The 20,589-nt window shown below is 37.2% G+C and overlaps 1 long non-coding RNA gene and 1 pseudogene across 1 annotated transcript in view; one reads left to right on the top strand and one right to left on the bottom strand.

Moving 5' to 3' along the window:
* Window positions 1-647: 647 nt before the first annotated feature.
* Window positions 648-19,517, bottom strand: LOC142540995 (uncharacterized; annotated as a pseudogene).
* The window catches only part of LOC142540996 (uncharacterized), a 29,289-nt gene continuing 20,732 nt past the window's right edge, over window positions 12,033-20,589 (top strand). The window contains exon 1 of the long non-coding RNA XR_012819199.1: window positions 12,033-12,866. This is a non-coding gene — a long non-coding RNA (uncharacterized LOC142540996). The remainder of the gene's footprint in view (window positions 12,867-20,589) is intronic.

Here is a 20,589-nt window from a genome sequence, read left to right as displayed (position 1 = left end):
TGCCAAAACGTTCGTGTTTTCGTTGAAAATCCAATACCGATAAAAATTACGTCCCAACATATAAAATCACCTCAAAACTCCATATTTTCAAAAATAAGAAAAAAACATCACCCTTAATTTAAATAATTAAAAACAATTATATAATAAAAACATTTTCTATATTTTACCTATCGGTCTCCGTTCCTCGATCGCAACTCGAAGAACCTTTAAAAATACATTTTAATGCAAACATATAGAAAAATATATTTTAAACATGTCAAAATACACAACATATTTAATCTATGCAATTAAAACATTTAATTAAAATACAAGAGAATTTAATAGCCATCACGCATTTAGTTTACGTGGACCTTTAAATTTTCGGGACGTTACATTTAATCGTAGCATGTTACGTTCAAAATCTAAATCTATAGGAAAAAACAAATATAAACAAGAAAACAATTTAAAGTATTTTTATCATAAATCGGGGTTTTATCGGGCTAATTAATTGAAGGAGATCTTTGTTTCCAGGTTCGGAGTGAGAGCCCCAAGTGAGGTTAATGTATACCTACTCTCCTTAATTGTTTTCTTTTCCTGATTCAAACTCAACAAGAATCAGTATCTCTGCCACGCCCCCAATAACAAATAATTCCATAACAAAGAAAAAATAATTCCATGACAAAAATCATTATATAATCCACAGGTACGCAACCAACATTTATTTACAGAATTTGTGGAGATGACAAGCATTTTTTCCAGAGCTCCACAAGGAAAATGTGTTGAAATCCATGCCAAAGGAAGTTCTTATATACATTTCTTTCACAATCACGAAGGAGCGATATGAACACTTCACAAGTGGCACGGAGGGATGATCATTATCTACAGCGTTTTCAGATACATGATTCTTGATTTTACACGTACACCTTAAGATGGATTACTTTATTCCCGCCATCTCGTAGATACAGCAGTAGCGGGTGCTATTCGGGCCTAAAGCTCACCAGATTCGGGAGATCTACAGACTTAAGCTTCTGTATATCATTGGCAGTCACTTTGCAAGACTCCAACGTCAATGATTTCAAGTTTTTAAGTGACATCAGATGCTTCAGACCAGCTGCTGTTACACGGGAATTTGAGACATTCAAAGAAACTAGTTGTGTGAGTCCTGCGTTTACAAGTGCAATTTACAGTATAAGTGCAATTTACGGGGGAACATAAACAATATGAATATTTATGCAGGTTTAAGTACCGGATATTGATTCCAAGCTTTTATCCGTCAAATGGTGGTTTTGGGATAGATTCAAAAACACGAGGGATGTAAGATCTTTGTATTCTTCACACCCATATCAGTTAATCCACCACCGCAAATTTCAAGAGATCGCAGGTTCTTGAAATCTGGAGGACAAAGGACAAAACAGCACAAGCGACCAGGAGTATATTACACGACAAAAATACAAATATTATAGACTCATGCTTGAAAAAGATCTAACCCAGTAACCCTCATCTACTTCAAGTTTGGTTCACCCCCAAAAACACACGTCCACAAAAGGAGACATGAAGAAAACGAAGAACAATTTATACATTATTAAAAAAAATTAGCCAATTTTTAAAAATAGTCAATTTGCCTAATTTGGAGAATTGACTTCAAATTCCCAACTGCATATTTTCAGTGGGAAATTGTCAATGACAGTTAATATTGTCTAACGAGCCGGGGTTAGGGTTGGAGGAGTGGAAGAAGAGAGTTAATACAACTCAAATGACTTCAAACAGAGTAGCATACATCGCAAATAACTAGTTCCAGAATCTGTAATCCGTGCTCCAAATAGATCCAGATGAGTCAATCCAGTCAAACCTGCAAAATAAATAGACCCCATGTTTTAAAATTTATAGAAAAGGAATTATTTGTCTACTTTTACAAAATGTATGCCTAGCAAGAAGATGCAGAAACATGAAGGGTGGCTGCCTTTCTCGCACATAACAATTCTCTTACGTGAAAAGAGAAGACAAACTACAACGATATAGAACTTCAGCAAACCGTCATCATCATTAGTATCTCGCTCAACTATCAGCATCAACAACAAAAAAAAATTAAAATCGTTTCTGGGTTTTCTATTAGAGTTCCTGAGCATAATGGTTTAGATCACCCAACTGCAGCAACTTCCTTGCAACTTGCCCTTGTTTTATGAGATTGGGATTACTTGATTGTCATTATAAAATAAGATATTTAATAGTATATGATCCACAATGATTTCTAAGATATTACAATAAGGAAAATAAACAGCCGCCAGTACATCTAGTCATGTCTTTGGTACCAGGAGAACATGGAAATGTCATCGTCCAATTTCAAGCCTCTGACAAACACAAGAAGCAATGGGGAGAAAATCATAAACTAATTTGCCAGGAGACCAGTAACATTTAAGGATAAAAATAAACTAAGGATATGAAAAAAATTTACTTAAATAATTATCTCAGAAATTTAATTCTCTTATTTCAAAAACAGAAATTTAATTCTCAATATTTGGAAACAAAATGCCACATTTTCTCCTATCATAACCTTTGTGGGACATTAAGGTATATGCCGACAACTGATGCGAGACTTGAAGACATGGGCCATATTGATCCAGTAAAGCCCATCATCAAACAAGTCTATACTAGAAGAAAGAACATGACCATGGGCCATGCTGTCAAGCCCAACTACAAGAAGAATGAAGATTGGAAGCACACGTGAGGAGGAGGAATAAGAGGGCAGAGGAAAGTTTGTTGAGGATGTAATCATTTCTTTTCTCAGTGTCAATAGCAGAGCTAGGGGAAGGGAATATTTCCTTTGTAAAGAGAAGTATCTCTGGGAATATAAACTCTATATTTCAGTTATTTTTAATCCAAATTGATACCTATATTTCAGCTTCACTTTTGGTGTTTGATCTTATTACATTACTATTGCATATCTGAATCATCCTAACAACAGCACACAATTATGCAGCCATTTAAAAACCACTTACTTGTTAGAGCAGCAAGACCAGTATCGGTGATTTGACCAACATCCAAATTGAGGGATTTGAGTGATGATAAGCTAGAAAACTTTCTCAAACCACCATCAGTAACACTGGTGAAGGAAAGATTCAAACTCTCAAGAGTAATCAACCCTGCAAAAATGATAGTAAGACTGAATGAATTTCGAGCAATACCAATGTGTGTATATAGTATCATAAAAAATATACTTCTTGAAAGATAATATCTCTCGACAGGATATCTTACCAGAAAGATGACGTATTCCACTGCTTCCAACTTCAGTATCAGACAACTCCAGACATTTCAGACATGATAGGCCTACAAATCATTTCCAGAAAAAAAAAAGTCAGCAACAGAAAGAAACCGGTTACCTTATAGGCTTATAGCTTTTCTAGATCAGAGAGGATCTCTTTCCTTCTTTTCCGGCTTTCTTCCCCAATAAAATAAAAAGAACTTGTACAATACAGGAAGGAAGTTCGAAATAAAAATCATTCTCTCATATGTTCCCCTCATTATCTTGCCCCACCATCCAGGATTCAAATTAAGTGCGGTGGAAACTCATTACCTTGTCTTTAGGTAGACTAAAACTGGTTACTGAATAAAGTAAACACAATACCAATAATAAACACACAAAAATTAAAGGAAAACAAAAGGTTACTTTTAAAAAAATAGAAAGAAAACGAGAACAAACAAGACCACAAACCGACGCAATGAGGAAAGACAAACAGTTTATACGAAGGATTCATATGTAAAAGTGGCTGAACCCGAAAACGAGGTATCCTCCCTGAATTTTTTCAGTCAGTCCCTTAACAGTGATACAGCAATCGATCAAATTGTCAATTTCAATGCCCTTGTTTCCACCACTTTTGTCAAACTTTGAAACCAGCAACTGCAGAACTGTGGGTGACATTGAAACTCCAAGAATAGGATGTGCCTCTCTCAATTCATTCGAGGCAATCATGCCACTCCTGTCCTCATCAAATCTCTTAATGATAGCCCTCCAGTTTCGAAGAATGTAAAAGCCTGGAGTAAATTCCTCTGATACTGATCTTTCTGGTGTTAGTGCAGGTTAAGAGATGCATAAGAAGATGGGTGATAAGTGCAAGAATTGCACCTAATTTATATGAGAATCCATTTGAATTATGTTAGTTTTGAACAAAATTACGTGTGGTATTAGTTGTTTTCGTGTTGTGCAGGAGATAAACGACTACTGGAGGATTGATGGCGATTAGGGGCATTTTTGGTCGTGAAATGTTGATGGACAAGCGCCGCAGCGCTAATGCGCCACAGGAAAAACAATCCAGCGCCGCAGCGCCAGCAAGGCCGAACATCCTAGGCGCTACAGCACCACCGCCGCGGCGCCAGGATCACCGAACAACAAGCGCCTAGAAGCTGCTTAAGCACCTGCGAAGGAAGACAAATGGGCTTCAATTTATGGGCCCGCACGATGGATAAAAAGAGAATAGGGTTTCAACATGGGGCAGCCGTTTTTTGGGAGAGAGAAAACGCAGTGAGAGACACAAAGGATACACGAGAAGAAGATCTGGAACGCCAGGATTGATCGCAACGACGAAGACGACGAATCTGGAGACAGAGACGCCACTTCAGATTTGTTATCTAGTCTTTCGCTTTTTTTTTAATTCGTGTATTGAGATGTCTAAATCTTCAAACATGCTTAGTTTTTGTTTAGATTTCATTATGAACCAACTTTTCCATTCTAGAGGATGATGTAGCTTTGTTGACACGATAATTTTGACTCAGTTGTTTATATGATTGAATTATTTTTGGTTTAATTGTATTTCCTAGTTCTTATCGATTTCAATTTACTGGCCATAAATGGTTTGTTATCTTATTAATTCTACAACTCAGGAGAGGGATTAGAATTATGGATCATCTGGGACACTGTCGTTAAATGTTTACACGTTTGGAAGACGTATAACTTTAGCGAGGCCTAGGTAAGATCATCGTTTGAATATATATCATTTAAACTCATATTTTCATTACAACATCAACACAAATCATTCTCAAACCTAGTTAATCTTCATATCATAGCTCACATACCAAGCGTCCTTTGACTTGAGGATTTCAACGAGAGTTTTCAAAACGAGTCGTCCCCGGGCGAGTTGCAGCATATTTCGGTCACCCATCACATGGTTAATCGTGTTTGGTGATGTGATTCTTAATTTTCATGATTTGAATTTGACGGAATTGAATTTTTGAGTCATGCAATAAGGTGTTAGATGAATTGCTTAAGTGAGGTTGTTGCTTGAGAATTATTGGATTGGAGTGTCAATATATTGAATATAGTAGAGACACTAGTGATTGAAAGATTGTTTTGATATTGTGATAGCTATATTGTTGAAATATTGTTGTTGTGTGAGACGTTGTTGTAGAGATAATTATTATCGACTGAGGTGGTTGTTCGAGTTGAGTCATGCTACCGAAGAAGAAAAGTAAACCTGGTCAAGGTGGGGATGGTGAGTCGTCTTCTGCTAGTTTTGACAGACGACGGTTCTGGGATGCTATTGTTGCTGAGAACTATACGAAATTGCAAGAAAAAAATATGCAGCGGGAGAGGGGGATGGATCAGAGCTATCCGGATTGTGATACATTGGTTCTTGCTCGGGAGTCGGGGGTTACACTGGGATGAATTTGTAAAGCCGCATGCGGATACCGTGATGTCCCTTGTTAGGGAATTCTACGCAAATTTAAAGGTAAAGCACGAGGACTATCACGTGAAGATCAGAGGGCGGATGGTTGCCTTCGACAGTCAGACGATCAACTCGTTGTGCTCGATGCCCGACTATGACACCGACGAATACACAACATTCATAAGAGAGGCCCACCCATACGAGGCGATCATTCCTACCCTTTGTGAGCCGGGCACAGTTTGGAAGCTCGATAATCAGCGAGCCCCGGTCACATTCCCGGCTACATCAATGAAGAGAGAGGCGTATAACTGGTATCATTTTGTAGCCTCGAGGTTGATGTCATCTGGACACGTTTCGGATGTGACGAAGACTAAGACATCTTTAGTTTATTATTCACATTCCCGGCTACATCAATGAAGAGAGAGGCGTATAACTGGTATCATTTTGTAGCCTCGAGGTTGATGTCATCTGGACACGTTTCGGATGTGACGAAGACTAAGACATCTTTAGTTTATTATATTTTCGCCGGCAAAACAGTTGATGCAGGCCGGGTGATTATGAGTTCGATCTTGCAGGCTACCCGGGGCACTTCAACAATTAGCATGCCCCATTCTTCAACAATCACGGACCTCTGTCACATAGCGGGTGTCACATGGGATGACACTGAGCAGGTGTTACGGACGAAAGGTGATATCTTACTGGTTGAAGACCTCCCGAGAGACGAGACAGAGACAGATCTCCCGAGAAACGAGACAGAGACAGATTGCTAGTGGCCCGGGCGAGGCTTCAGAGAGTGGAGCACAGCCGCAGCCCTGGCCACGGGGACCACAGGTACGATAGGCAGGTACTGGGAGGGGACAGACCGCGCACAAGCGTCTCGATGATATGGAGCGTATGATGAGGAGACAGTGGCGGATTACTCGCGAGCACATGGATTATATGCACTATTTTATTCGTGTGCTTGCGCAGCGTTTTCCTGCGACCATCGCCTCCGACGAGCCATTGCCGCCTCCGCCAGCTTTTTCACACCGACTCATCGAGGACGACGACGAGTATGACTCTGATGAGGATGAGGTGGTCGAATTGTCAGGCGAGGACAGTGAGTCCTGATGCTCGCTGTACGTGGTACGTGATCTCATGTTTTTCTTGGTTTATTACCGTACATTGGGGACAATGAATGTACTTAAGTTTGCGGGGTTGTGAATTTGCTTTGCTTGTTTTAGTTAAAGTTGATTAATTTGTTTTGAGGACTGCATGATTAGTTATTTTCTGCACAGTAGTTAAAGTGTTTTAATTTCGTAAGGAGTCTAGTCGAGTCGTGTTGGAAAAAAAATGTCATTTCAATATTGCATGCTAGATTCGTTAGAAAAGAGTCATGGATAAGTCATTGTGTGGCCGATGATGAGAATGAAGTTGTGGTTCTGAATCATATACGTGTTCATGATAACTTGGGAGTCACATCTTTTGCACTGTAATGTATGTTGATGTTATCGATGCTTAGAGACAATTTACATACCTATGATACTAATAGACAATGGAGGTCGTGATTTTTAGTGATTCTCGCATGACATTAACTGATACTTTTGCGAACACAGAAATGATTTATGCAATTTTTTCAATATCTTTGGGTCTGTTTTCATTGTATTATTATTGAGCCTCGAGTTGATTGAGATGCTTGAATTTTTTGTGTACCTATCTCGAATATCATTGTGGTTGAATAATGATTGTGATTGACCTGTATTTGGGTAATCTAGAACTCGTTTGAACACTTTTCGAGGTGTAATACAGATAATATGTGGCATATGAATGATTTAGGCAGTCTTTGGAACCATTTGAACCTTCGAGCCTACCAAATGAAAATAAAATATCCCTAGTGTCCCATTTTGATCTTACTAAAAATCAAGCCGAGTGTGTCAATAACATACAATTAGCCCTCACTTGTATCTATTCTATATCCCACAACAACTACCAAATGAAACTTATACACTTACTATCCAACCTAATTTTGAAAAAAATAAGTTCATTGGTTATGAAATGATTCAACTACTCCTTGAAAAGGAAAAAAAAACAAATGTGTATAAAGGAGTTGAAAAAGAAATAAAAGAAGAAAGACAATGAAAAGAACGAATCAAAGTGGTAAAGAAGAAACATATGGAAAATTGAGGATGGGAATGATGAGAAAATAATAAGTGGATGGTGAATGAAAAGTGAAAATGAGTGAAAATGATGAAAGTCAAATATTTCTCTCAAATTTTGATTTTCATACCCTTCATTGTAACCATGAACCGTAACCTACCGTTATAAGCTTGCAAGACCTAATAACCTCGTCACATTTATCCAATACACTAGTAGAGAAAAGTTGTTCAAGTCAAGCTTATGGATACCTGAGAAACATAGTTAGCAAGTATGGACTTTTTAATCATTTGCATGTAAGCGTCTCATTGTTTGACATCATTTTTTGGTGTACTTGTGTTGAATATCTTATGAGCCAAAAAATACCATTAAAGTCTTTTGTGATCTGTGTAAGCGAATTTGTATCTTAATGAAGTGTGGGTTGAACTGAGCTGAGTATTTCTTGAGTTTACAAAAAATTCAAGTTTAAGGGGTTTGATAAGTGCAAGAATTGCACGTAATTTACACGAGAATCCATTTGAATTATGTTAGTTTGTGACAGAATTACGTGTGGTATTCGTCGTTTTCGTGTCGTACAGGAGATAAACGACTACTGAAGGATTGATGGCGATTAGGGGCATTTTTGGTTGTGAAATATTGATGGACAAGCTGCAATGAGCAGCCCTCGATCCAAAGTTCCGAGGTCGGAAGTGTATCCTGAAGGTCCCTATCATCAATAAACCCACTTCTACTCTGATCCACAACCTGGAAGCGTGAGACAACTTTAGGATCTGTGCCTCTAGAGGAAAAGCCGAAGGTACGAGCGAAGCAAAGGGGCAACTAAACGGCAACGATGGAGAGGGGTAGAATATCCGCCATATGGTCACTGCGGAAAGTCAATGTAATTATTCAGAGGAGATGAAGCCGCTGAGTGTGGAGAGATAACGAGTGCGCAAGGAGATGATAGGTTGGGTGGGGGCAAACCTTCCTGGTGGCGAATGGCCATATGGGCTAAGGAGGCTGTGAGACTGCGCAGGGGAAACCACCCATTACCTTGTCTTTAGGTAGACTAAAACCGTTTCAGGATAAAGTAAACACGGTACCAATAATAAACTCACAAAAATTAAAGCAAAGCTAATGTCAAAAAATAAGTAAAGGAAAGCAAAAAGTTCATTATCATCATAGCAAATTCCCGCTAGTTGCGGTGTTGGCTGTATGGATATTAGTTTTCCAAACTAAACGATTTTCTCCCATGTCAATCTCTTAAACCAAGATCTAAAATATCCTACTTAAACAACTTTATCTAAGTTTTCAACTACTTACCCCTCTTTTTACTCCTATTAACCTGTCAATCTAAGATATGTCGAATTGTGGCCGTGTTAGACGTCTCTCACTAATTTTATCATCTGTTGGGGCTACACCTAAATAGCTCATAATCCTTTCATTCATAATTCTATATTTGCACGTTTTGCCACATATCCACTTAACATACGTGTATGTGCTACCGCCATATTATGCATATTTAGTCTTGTAGTGTCCCAACACTCCGAACCATAAAGCATAGCTGGTCGAACAATAGTCTTGTAAATTTTTTTTTCAATCTTGCAAGCATTCTTCTATCGCATAAGACTCATGATGTCATCTTCCATTTCATCCTACCAGCTTTAATCCTATGGTCAATATCCTCTCTTATGTCCCCAGTCTTTTGGATAATAGATACTAAATAGTGAAAAGCTTCACACTCAGGGACTTCTCGACGTTCAATCTCAATTGGGCTATCCATTCGTCTAGATTTAGAACCAAAGTTACAAGCTAAATATTTCGTTTTTGAGCGACTAATTCTAAAACCTTTACTCACAAGAGCTTTGCGTCATCTATCTAATTTTTTATGTACACCTTCTTTAGTTTCGTATATCAGGACAATATCAACAGCAAACAACATACGCTAAGGAACCTGGTACCCATCGTGAATATGTCCCGTCAGCTCATCCATAACCGAAGCAAAGAGGTAAGGGCTTAAAGCCGATCCTTGATATAGTCCTAGTGCTAAAGGAAATTTACATGACATCCCTCCAACAGACCTAACACTAATTGCGACACCTTCATACATATCTTTAATGGTCTCGATGTAGAGTATTGAGGCACATGCTTCCTTCTAAGTACCTACCAAATTAATTCTATGGGCATTCTATCATAGGCTTTCTCTAAGTCGATAAACACCATATGCAAGCTCTTCTGTTGTTCTCTATATTTTTGTATCATTTGTTTAAACAAGAAAATAGCTTCCATTGTAGACCTACTATGCATAAAATCAAATAGGTTCTCTGATACCAAATTGGTATACAATAAAGAGAGTAAAAAATGGCACAACATATTTTGATACCCAAGCATTAAAAAAAGATTAACCTGCAAGATGAACCATCCCTTCATCCTTGATCCTGCAAGAATCCAGGTTTAGGCTTTCCAAATTTGTTAAACCTGTAGCACGATAAATCTGCATGAGTAACAATTACTTATAACTCAAAATAATTCCACTGCCAGCACGCATAACAGCAGTTTTGCAAAGACATAGTCAAGCATTAAGCTAATATTGTTGGGGGGAGAAAAATTCAACACCGTTTTATCACATGAGAATAAATTTACCTTTTAGGTGTACCAAAATAGCACCAGAGATATCATTGAATGCCAAATTCAAAACTTTCAAAGATTTCAGCTCTGTATGAAGCACAGAACAGGTTAAACATTACTTCACATTGAAAAATGAGAATAAATGAATGCTTAAAAAGCAAGAGTATCATTCATGATGCTCCCCGCACAGGAGTATCATTCATGATGCTCAGAAGACAGGAAGCAGCTACTATTTTAGCTTCATAATATAAGTATCTTGAGATAGAACTCACCTGAAAATTTACCGCAACCATCGTCAGTCAAATCACATCTGCTGAGATTCAAAAACAATAAGGCACCAAGAGCTGCAGGAAACAAAAAATCATTTAATATAGGTAGAACAGCATACCGCAAGTAAACAGAAAATAAACACAATATATACCTGTAAGTGACTCTAGACATAGAGTCGTGACAGGACAGCCCTCCATATTTAAAAGAGCAAGCTTCTTCAATGCTGCAACTCAAATATTCGGATTCGAAAAATTCATTTTTCAGATAAAGTACAGTTATCAGAAACATGAAATTGAGAATTTTCTTTTGTACACAGTGAAATGGTTTCTTATCATTGCACTATCGTAGTAAATTAAACAAAAGAATGACAACATTAATAACTTCATCAACATTTCTCTACGTCACAGAAAAATATCATCTGGAAACAGCCAAATTACCAGCTTTCTTTCACCTCAAGCGCACAATCTCTCAGAAAATGATTGTATATAATACAAAAAATTTCCACACTACAACTGGATTTCATACAACCAAGACCATAAACAGGTCATTACACACGCGACATGAATTTTATGTTGAATCACACTGGAATAGCCTCCCAAATAAAAGTAGAGCTCCAACAGGTTAAATTGCATCAATCATTTTGTTTTACTTAAAGCATTATACCTCTTAGAAATGCAACACCATTATCTGTAACCTTACTTGATGCAATTTGCAATGACTTCAAGTTTGTAAGCCCTGCAAAATAAAGAATAAATTTTTTGAAACAAAAACACAAAGATGCTTCTTTTTTTTTTAAGACACCCCCAAAAAGTAACCATAAACTGATAGAGCGAATGTTTATTTTGCATGCTCAACCAAATTCAATTCTCTTTAATGTATTTTTTACTGGTCTCAAGTAAGTGACAGTAATGAGATAAATAATGATCATCGGCACACATTAAATGCGTGAGGCACATTGCGGATATTACTTTTACGGCATGCGCCTACGCCACGAATATTATTTTTTACAACGTACAAAAAATTTGCGCTGTTAATATTTCCGCCCAAAGATATATACCCACACTTGGTAAATAAGGAACTCAATCCCTAGACCCCAAATCCCGTCACCCTAATCCCTCTCCCAAATCCAACCGTTTAACCGCCGGTAACAGCTCATCGACCACCGTGAGTAGCAGCCCAGACATAGATGACTCCAATTGTGGTCAGAATCGAGGCTTGTGAGCTCCAAAATCGCGAGCAAAACCCTTGTTCACGCTGGGCATTGTAGCTCTATTTCAATCGCGTTTTTTTGGAGTCTTCTCCGGCCGATTTCTGGTTTGTTTCAATGATTTTAGGCCGGGAATAGATTGTTCATGAGCTTGAGGAACAATTTCGAAGCTATACCTGCCTCTTCCTTTAAATTCAGCTATTTCTAGTTGCGACCAGCTTCTTCTCCGGTGAGTTCTAATCATATGTCATTGCTGTTTCGAGCTCTGCTCACCACTGCTTGGGGCTTCCTACTTGCTGTCTATCTAGCTTGATATTATAAAAAGGTCGTGTGAAAGCGCTCTTCGATTTCATAACTTAGTTACCCTCGCAATTTTCTGATGCGATCAAGACGATATTGTAATCTAGAATTCTAATAACCATCTTATAACTCACAGTATTGCTCATTGAGTGAATTGATTTTTACTTATTTCAATGGAAGAAAAATGGAATAATTGAATATTCATATTTCATTTACAAGTTTTTGTTCGATGCTTTATGAGTATGAAAGTTAATTTTGCGAGTAAATTCTTTACATCATGAGAAAATGCTGTAGTTGGTTGTTGTAGGACTGGAGATGTAATGGAAAAGGTTATGTCGCCTACCGTAATTTGATTAATAGGCCAAGAAATTGGGACAGCATGCAGACACCAAGCGACCCGAGCACTCCAGGAGATAGGTATGTAAAATCTGATTTGATTTAGGTACACACAAAGTTTTCACCGAATGAGTTTTAACTTATGTTTGCTCGCCATTGTAAATAGCACACAATTTTGTGTTTGAACTTTTAGTTAAATGTTGTTAATAAGTTTACGAGGATGCTTCATTCTTCATGTATGGTTATTTATTAAGTTTTTCTTCCACACGACTCAAACATCGGGTTAATTTACTGGTTGATGCATCAGCGGATGATGTATATCATCTCCCCCGTCTCTCTCCCACATGTTTGACGTGAGCAGCTGGAGTATTAGCAGGGTATGGAAAATTCATCTATGTTTAAAATGCACTTTTCTATATGAATGCATAAAACTGTGTTTTAAAACTTATTCAAGACGCGATCGATGAACAGAGACCGGGGGCCATATAAGAGAAAATATTATATTAAATAATTATTTTTAATTGTTTAATATATGGTATATGTTGTATGGTATTTTCGAAAATGAAATGTTTTGAGGTGATTTTATATGCCGAGAACGTATTTTTAAACGGTATTCGATTTTCGACGAAAATATGAATTTTTTGAGAACTCGACTATATTTTCACAACCTTTTCTAAACAAAATATGTAAAAATTAATTAATGGGCTGAATGGGCCTAATATACTAGGTAAATGGGCCTAAGCCTATGCTATGAGTTTTAATTCAAATAAAAGGCCCTAAACCCTATCCCATAACTCTCATAACTCTCGCCCCTCCCCCTTTAATTAAAACTAGGACTCTTCCTAGCAAAACACACGCACACACGAAAAGCTTGGAGGAAGAAGCCACGTTTTCTAGAAGAAAATTACGCAAGTCCCTCTATACATCGACGTTCTTCGCATCTCAACTCGTTTTCGTGCGTAATAAAGGCAAAAACACGCCTTAATCTTCCTTTTTCTCATCTATCACTCCATATTATATGTTTAATGCATGTTTGCATGAAAAATAGGTAACCCTTTGGTTTATTTTCGTTTTTATGCCATGACTTGCCTATAACTCATGTTTTTATGTTCTAGAACTTGTGATAATGATGCATAAATGGGCTGCCATCATAGGGCTATGGGAAGGGATGAGTTTAAGAGAGTTTAAGGACCTAGACAAGCTGACACAAGGGCTGGACATGAAGGAGGAAGGGGTTGCTCAAAAATAAAACTCTTGTGGGACAAGGACTCTTCGGCTAGGACACTTTGAGGGCCACGGTGGTTAGCTGCTATTTAGGGCTTGACCAGGAGACTTAAGAGGGCTGCATGATGGTCTTAGGGTGGCTGCACAAGGGTCGGTTCGAGGGCTAGGGGGATCGCGTGAGAGGAAGGGTCGTTTGCATGCTTTCGTTGACAGGTTGAGGGGCTAAGGCTTCTAGGTCTTGTAGGCTCGGTCCAGCAGGGTCCCTGGGGTTCGGACATGGTCCAAGGAGGGTTAGCTAGGGGCTGGTCTAGTTGGATAAGGGCAAGAGCCGAAGCTTGCATGGCCATAGGAATTAGGGTTTCTTTCGAAAATAGGGCTGAAGTTCAGTAGGAGTTCTGGCCGGTTCATGGGTCTTGATTGGCTTGGCTTGGCTTGGCTTGGCTTGGCTTGAATATGGTTTATTTAGGTGTTATTAAACTTTGGTTCAAGTTTGGTTAAGTTTCGAGTCAATACGAGTCAAAACCGGGATGTACGTCTAAGTTAAAAAAACTAATAGAGGAAATTATCGAAAACCTAAATTTTAAGCCTAAAGAATATTCAAAGGAGTGTTTTAAGGTAATAGGGTAAGTTTGGAATGATTTTGGACGTCGTTTCAAGGACTAGTGATATACATGGAAAGTTATGCTTCTAGGGGTAAAACGGTCATTTTAGACCTAAAATTGTTAGAGATCCTGACAATGCCTTGAATACTGTAAATAATGTTAATATGTTTATTTTAAATGTTTATGAAATTATATGATGAAACGTTAATGCTAAAAGACATGTTGCATGCTTGGTTTAAAAAAAATGATTTATATATGCATGAATTCTTACAAGTGATGGAAGTATGAAACGTTGAAGGATGTGAACTGATTGTGACTAATAAGATGATATGACGATTAAAATGATACGATGATATGTAACGCCAAGGCTCAGTTGATGGGTGAAAGTGTCGCTGATTTCTCCGCCGCCCAGTAATGTGGTTACAAGTAGATGGATCCATCAACCTTCAACTGATACGAAAGTCACAATTAACGATCTGAATTCAATAAAAAGAAAACGTATACGTATATGATGGAAGGAAATATGTTATGATATGCTGAAAGGAAATATGATATGATGAAAGGGAAATGTTTAAGTTTATGCATGCTCATGAAAAACTATTTTAAGTAAAAGTATTTCCACTGTTGCATGTGGATTGTATATGTATTACTTGTTATCATGGTTAAAGTTTGCTGAGTCAATAGACTTACTAAGTGTGATCGATGGAGGGGAGCATGATATTGATGTTAATGGAGAACTTGATGATTCAACTAGCTGAGCTGAAGGTGCACACAATTCGAGGACCGTCGCTAGTTTTCCGCACTTATGTTTATGACTTATGCTAATGATTTAAGTTACTTTTAAGATTTTATTGCTTATGATGCTTGTGAGAGGTTTTTGAGAGGATGTTAGAGTTAAGTTTATTTTTGAAACAATGTTAGATTATATTGGTCGACGATTTACGATTTTACGTTTAAATTACTTTCTTTTGAATTTTCAAGTAATAATTGGTTGGTTTATTTTAAATGGTGCAAAAGTGTTTTTAAAATATATATGTATATACATAGTAAATTCGGCCTAATGGTTGGGGAAAAAAAATTCTAACATATTTTAAAGAAAAACGAGTAGTGGACGTTTCAGTAGCAATATAAATTAAATAAAAATATCGGTTTTTTTCTGCGGCGTGCATTGCACGCTCCTCGGGCGGATTCCTCCTTTTGTTCCTCAGCCTACGGGGTATTAGCAGCCGTTTCCAGCTGTTGTTCCCCTCTTGATTTCCTTTACCACTATTGATTTTTTTCCGCAACGTGAATTGCATGTTGTTGATTTTCTTTTACGCGCAACTTTCAACAGCTTTTAATTGTGTGCAGCGTGCAATGCACATTGCGGAAAGTAGATTTACACGCTGCAAAAAGTCATTTTTGTTGGAGTGCCAAAATCTATCGAAAATAAGGCTACTAGTCTCTAACATATTCGAGTATTTTTTTGTTAATCATTTCCTAAGTTGAAGGGTACATAAATAAAAATTAAAAAAGAGCTACCTGAGAGAGCTTTCATATCTGGGTCAGTGATGCAATTGCAACAATTGACATTCAGAGATTCAAGCTTTGCAAGTTCTGCCAAATGCGAACATTATATATCAAATAATAAAAAAGTATCCTTTATGCTGACAACAATTTTTAAGTATAACATTCAGACGGCAAACTCGTTGAGCGCAAACATACTAATAATCACGACCAAGTGTTAATGTTAAACCACCAACGTAGTTAGATGACCTATTAAACGGAGAATTACTTAAAAAGAGTTCATAATATCAAAGAAGCTCTTTTGTTCTTTGTTTCTTTTTTGCTTTTTGTCTCTCATTCACCTTTTGTTTTAAGATATGATTAGCCCACACCCCCTATACACACTCAAACCAAGAAGAAATTTGCAACGCATAGTACTTGATAGTGCAACTCTAGAATTATATATTTGCATTTTGAGTCTCATAAAATAATCAGCTTGCAAGATCTTTATCAAATTTTGAGTGTCAAACTTTCTTTTATTAACCCAAAAATAAATATCAACTTTCTGAATTAAACTTCAATAACACTTCGATGAAAAATTTATTGTAGAAGTCCCAAGTAGCACTACATTGAGATAATGAATTAAACTCGGGAATATAATTTCCACAACTCAGAAAGAGTTCATAGTAATAACAAACCTTTCAAGTGAACTAATCCTCCACTGATTTTCGGACATCTCTCCAGGTCCAACTTTACAAGATCGACTAAGCCAGATAGGAAACTCATTCCTTGAGCGGTGATCGAGTTGTTTCTTTTAAAACTCAAAGAATTCATTTTTGAAAGACCTATTAAATAACAGTAACATACATCAGACAATCGGTTATAAGCATTCGTTCTGCAGTTCTCCACCACAAAGTTACCTCCTGCCCCCACTACTAGAGGGGAGAAATTACAGTTATACAATCAAAGAACATGAGGTAACTCAAAACATTGACCTTTGCTCAGAGGACAGAATTTCACAACAAAACTGTATCATTCACAAAAAATGAAAATATTAAAGATAACAGCTCACGAATGGGCTTGAGAGATGAATTGTTTTCAGCATCAAATAACTAGAAAGACTGCTTCCTTCGGCAACACGGGATATGAGAGAATAACAAATGGCAATAATTATATACTTCTTTATCCATTGTGAGCTCTTTGTCATTAAATCAAGTCACTCTCTTCACAAACAAGAGAGCCTTTCCCTGACTTATCTTCGAGGGAGGGTTAAGGAAAAAAATGAAGAATATGTTGAAGTTGAAATCTTGGTTAATCCTCAAAGAGGATCTTCATAGGATATGGCAGAGGACAGAGGTAATGCTAAATTATCATGAGACCAGATTTGAAATTTACACAAAACCCCAACTACCAGTGGAACAGTAAATACATTCACAAGATATCAACGACCAATGGTCTAACAAATGATGAAGTTTTCTCGAAAGATATAAATATCGGTGGCGCATAGGAAGGGTCTCATAAATGAGAATCCTCATCCAGGAAAGAGAAAAATTTACCACTTATATGTTTCAGGCCCAAGTCCGAAATCTGCTCGCAATAATTACAAGTCAAGGCCTCAAGATTTCTGCATTCTTTGAGACAAGATAATCCAGAATCAGTGATATCTGAACTGGATAGATCCACTGACAGTAAAGAAGAATTCTGTGAAGAAATGACATCCATCCAACTGTCATTAAGTCCTGGATATACTCCTAAATTGATATCCTGCAAATAAAAAAAAACACGTGTCACTAGAAGTAACCTCTTAGCATCCAGGTGATTTTTAACGCCACCCACTACAAAGTTTCAAGGTTAACCTGAAGAGCACAATCACGAAAAGCTTCAAGTAAAGTATCAGTTAGACACTGAGAACAGATCAACTCGTCAAAAATCTGTTGACTGATATCACTTGGCAGCATAGAGAAGTTGTTATACTTGCTTATGTCCTTCAATGAAACGTAAATCCTTAACAAGACAATACAAGTATTTATGATTCTACAATAACTATTAGCTAAGAAAACATACTTCTCGAATCTTATATATACACAAATTCATGAGCGAGGGACAGCTTCGTTTCCCTTGGCTGATATCCACAGTCGATGCTCTAGAAAATGAGGTTCCAAGCCATTTTGAACTCCCACTTTTATTATATCTTCCACAAGCTCCTCTGTGTGAGCTATCCTCATTGACCTGTTGGTCTTGTTTCCTGGAACAAGCTCCCCCCATTCAATGCTATATTCTGATTTATTCACATCAGTGTCGCTGCAGACAAGAAGGAATGTCCACAAATAATCAGTGTCAGAGTTACAGGTGCAACATCACCCTGGAAAACAAACGTAATCATATAACACCCTTGGCTTTTATATCTGAATTTATCCAAGATTGTGTTCCCCAGCCCCCAGTTCCTTAATATTTTTTATAAAGAGGCCTCTTTTTCACTAATGGACAGATACATTAAAGCTGCTTATGCATTCTGAGGGGAAAAAGACTGAAAAACTTGTGGTTTTTGTAAGCAAGCTGCCCCAAGCCTTTCATGCACTTGAACATAAGCTTTATTCCATTGTTCTTCACCCATAGTTTTAATGCTTCCAACAGCCAGGAGTTAGCAAAGAAAACGAAATCGAACATAGAAGACATTGGCCAAAACATATTTGCCTCATATCAATAAAAGTTGCACTTCAGATCACCAAGTTCAAAAAATAAGCAAAAGAATATCTCTTGCTTCTAAAGAAATCCATAGTGGGCACACACAATTACAGATGCGATAAAACATAAGCTAGAAATTTCATCGCCAAGAATATGCTATCAATTGCAAGAATTACTATTCCATTACTCCCTTGCTAATTCAAGAAAAAGTATAAATCCTCATACATCGAGGGTATAACTTGATTCCGAACCCATTCAATGAACAGAAATGAAGAAACAAATTACAATATAAACAAAAATAAATTACAGAAGACGGATACTTTACCAAAAGCAGGGATCACATCTTTGTAGTCATCATGTCACGATTAAACCATGGACCTTGGGCTCAAGGAAACACTATGGCATTAATCAAAGCCAATTCTCAAAAGTTACTGCTACTTGCACCTTATACCAGACAACACGAATTGGAGACGTAAACCAAAACGTAATTTAAAATTAACTTATTCTAACATTTCTTTCATTAAAACACAAATCTTCCTTACGACAGCACACAGGTTTACTTCCTTTCAACAAAAGATTTAACTCCAAAAGCCCACGAACAACTCTGATTACCAAAAATCAAAACCCAAAAAGGAATCATCTTTAACAGAAAACTATACGATTCAGCTTTAAGATCATACACGAGTTCAAGCTAAGCAGGTAAAAAAACAACCCACTTCATCTCCCTTGGTGATCAAACATTTCCATCACTCAAAGTCCTTAAATTAAAATTAATAAACGATAATACACCACAAACCCCACAGTTTATTTCTCGAATATCATCAAGTATATATAAAAAACTCAACCAAGAGAGTAAAAAAAAAAAAAACTTTACTCTTCCTAAAACGTCACAGCAACTAACAATTTTACGATTATCGGAGACGAAATCGGTCTACAAACCACGCTGGAACATTAGAAAATGAACATATTATTTTAGAGAGAGAAAGGAGAAAAAAGTGTACGTGGGGTGAGTTGCAGGCTTGCAGCTAAAGAAAAAGATAGAAGGCAGCGTATATGGAGTGAAGGTTTCTCGCTTCGGTAGCTGCTTCCGAGCCACAAGCCGAAGCTAGTGATGAGCGCCACGTGGCGATAAAGGGCAATGGTGATCAAGGAAAGAGGTTTTAGGTTCGGTCGACCCTACCCCTGCGGGCACTGTCTGCAGGGGTCGATCCGACGGCTCGGATTTTTTCGAGCCAAATTTTTTTTTTTTTTTACAGGGAGGTGGGCTCGGATCACTCATGTGGAGTGATCCGGGCCGTTCATTGCCCGTGCAGGCAGTGCCTGCACGGGTAGATTGAAACAAACCGAGGTTTTAATGGTTTGCAACGGGGCCCACTTATTAGTTTATATATTTTATTAAATTATTATTATTAAATTATAGAATATTTAATTGTCAATTTTTGTGAGACGAAGTCAAACTAAAAACTATTATTTTTTTTATCGAAATTTTTTATTTTCATTATAAATAGTTTGGACAAAAATTTGTGTGAGACGGTCTCACGGATCGTATTTTGTAAGACGGATATCTTATTTGGGTCATCCATGAAAAAATATTATTTTTTATGCTAAGAGTATTACTTTTTATTGTGAATATAGGTAGGGTTGATCAGTATCACAGATAACGATTCGTGAGACCGTCTCATAAGAGACATACTCAATCGTTTGGCGGTTCCGTGTCCAGTAATAATCGAACCAAATCCATTCGTTGATTTGAATTGATTTTAATTTAATTAAATCGAAAAAATTGATGCTTCGAATTTTAGATTACATAAAAAAAATAGGTTTTTTATGAGATAGTCTGAAGAATTTTTATCCGTGAATGGATCAACCATATTCATATTTACAATAATAAGTAATAATTTTGACATAAAAGTATATTTTTTCACGAAGTATCCAAATAAGAGATTTATCTCACAAGAATGACTTGTGAGACAGTCTCACGAAAATTTTGTGATGAAAATATAATTTTTAAAGTATATATATTATGTAGTTTATGTTACATCATTAGCAATATGATAAATTGACAAAGTGATGTTTATTTGGGTTATGATACATAAATTTTTAT

The sequence above is a fragment of the Primulina tabacum genome, chromosome 3 (assembly GCF_025594145.1).
Source record: "Primulina tabacum isolate GXHZ01 chromosome 3, ASM2559414v2, whole genome shotgun sequence".
Taxonomy (NCBI): domain Eukaryota; kingdom Viridiplantae; phylum Streptophyta; class Magnoliopsida; order Lamiales; family Gesneriaceae; genus Primulina; species Primulina tabacum.
Note: the sequence above shows the minus strand (reverse complement) of the source record. Positions and strands in the feature narration are given on the sequence as shown.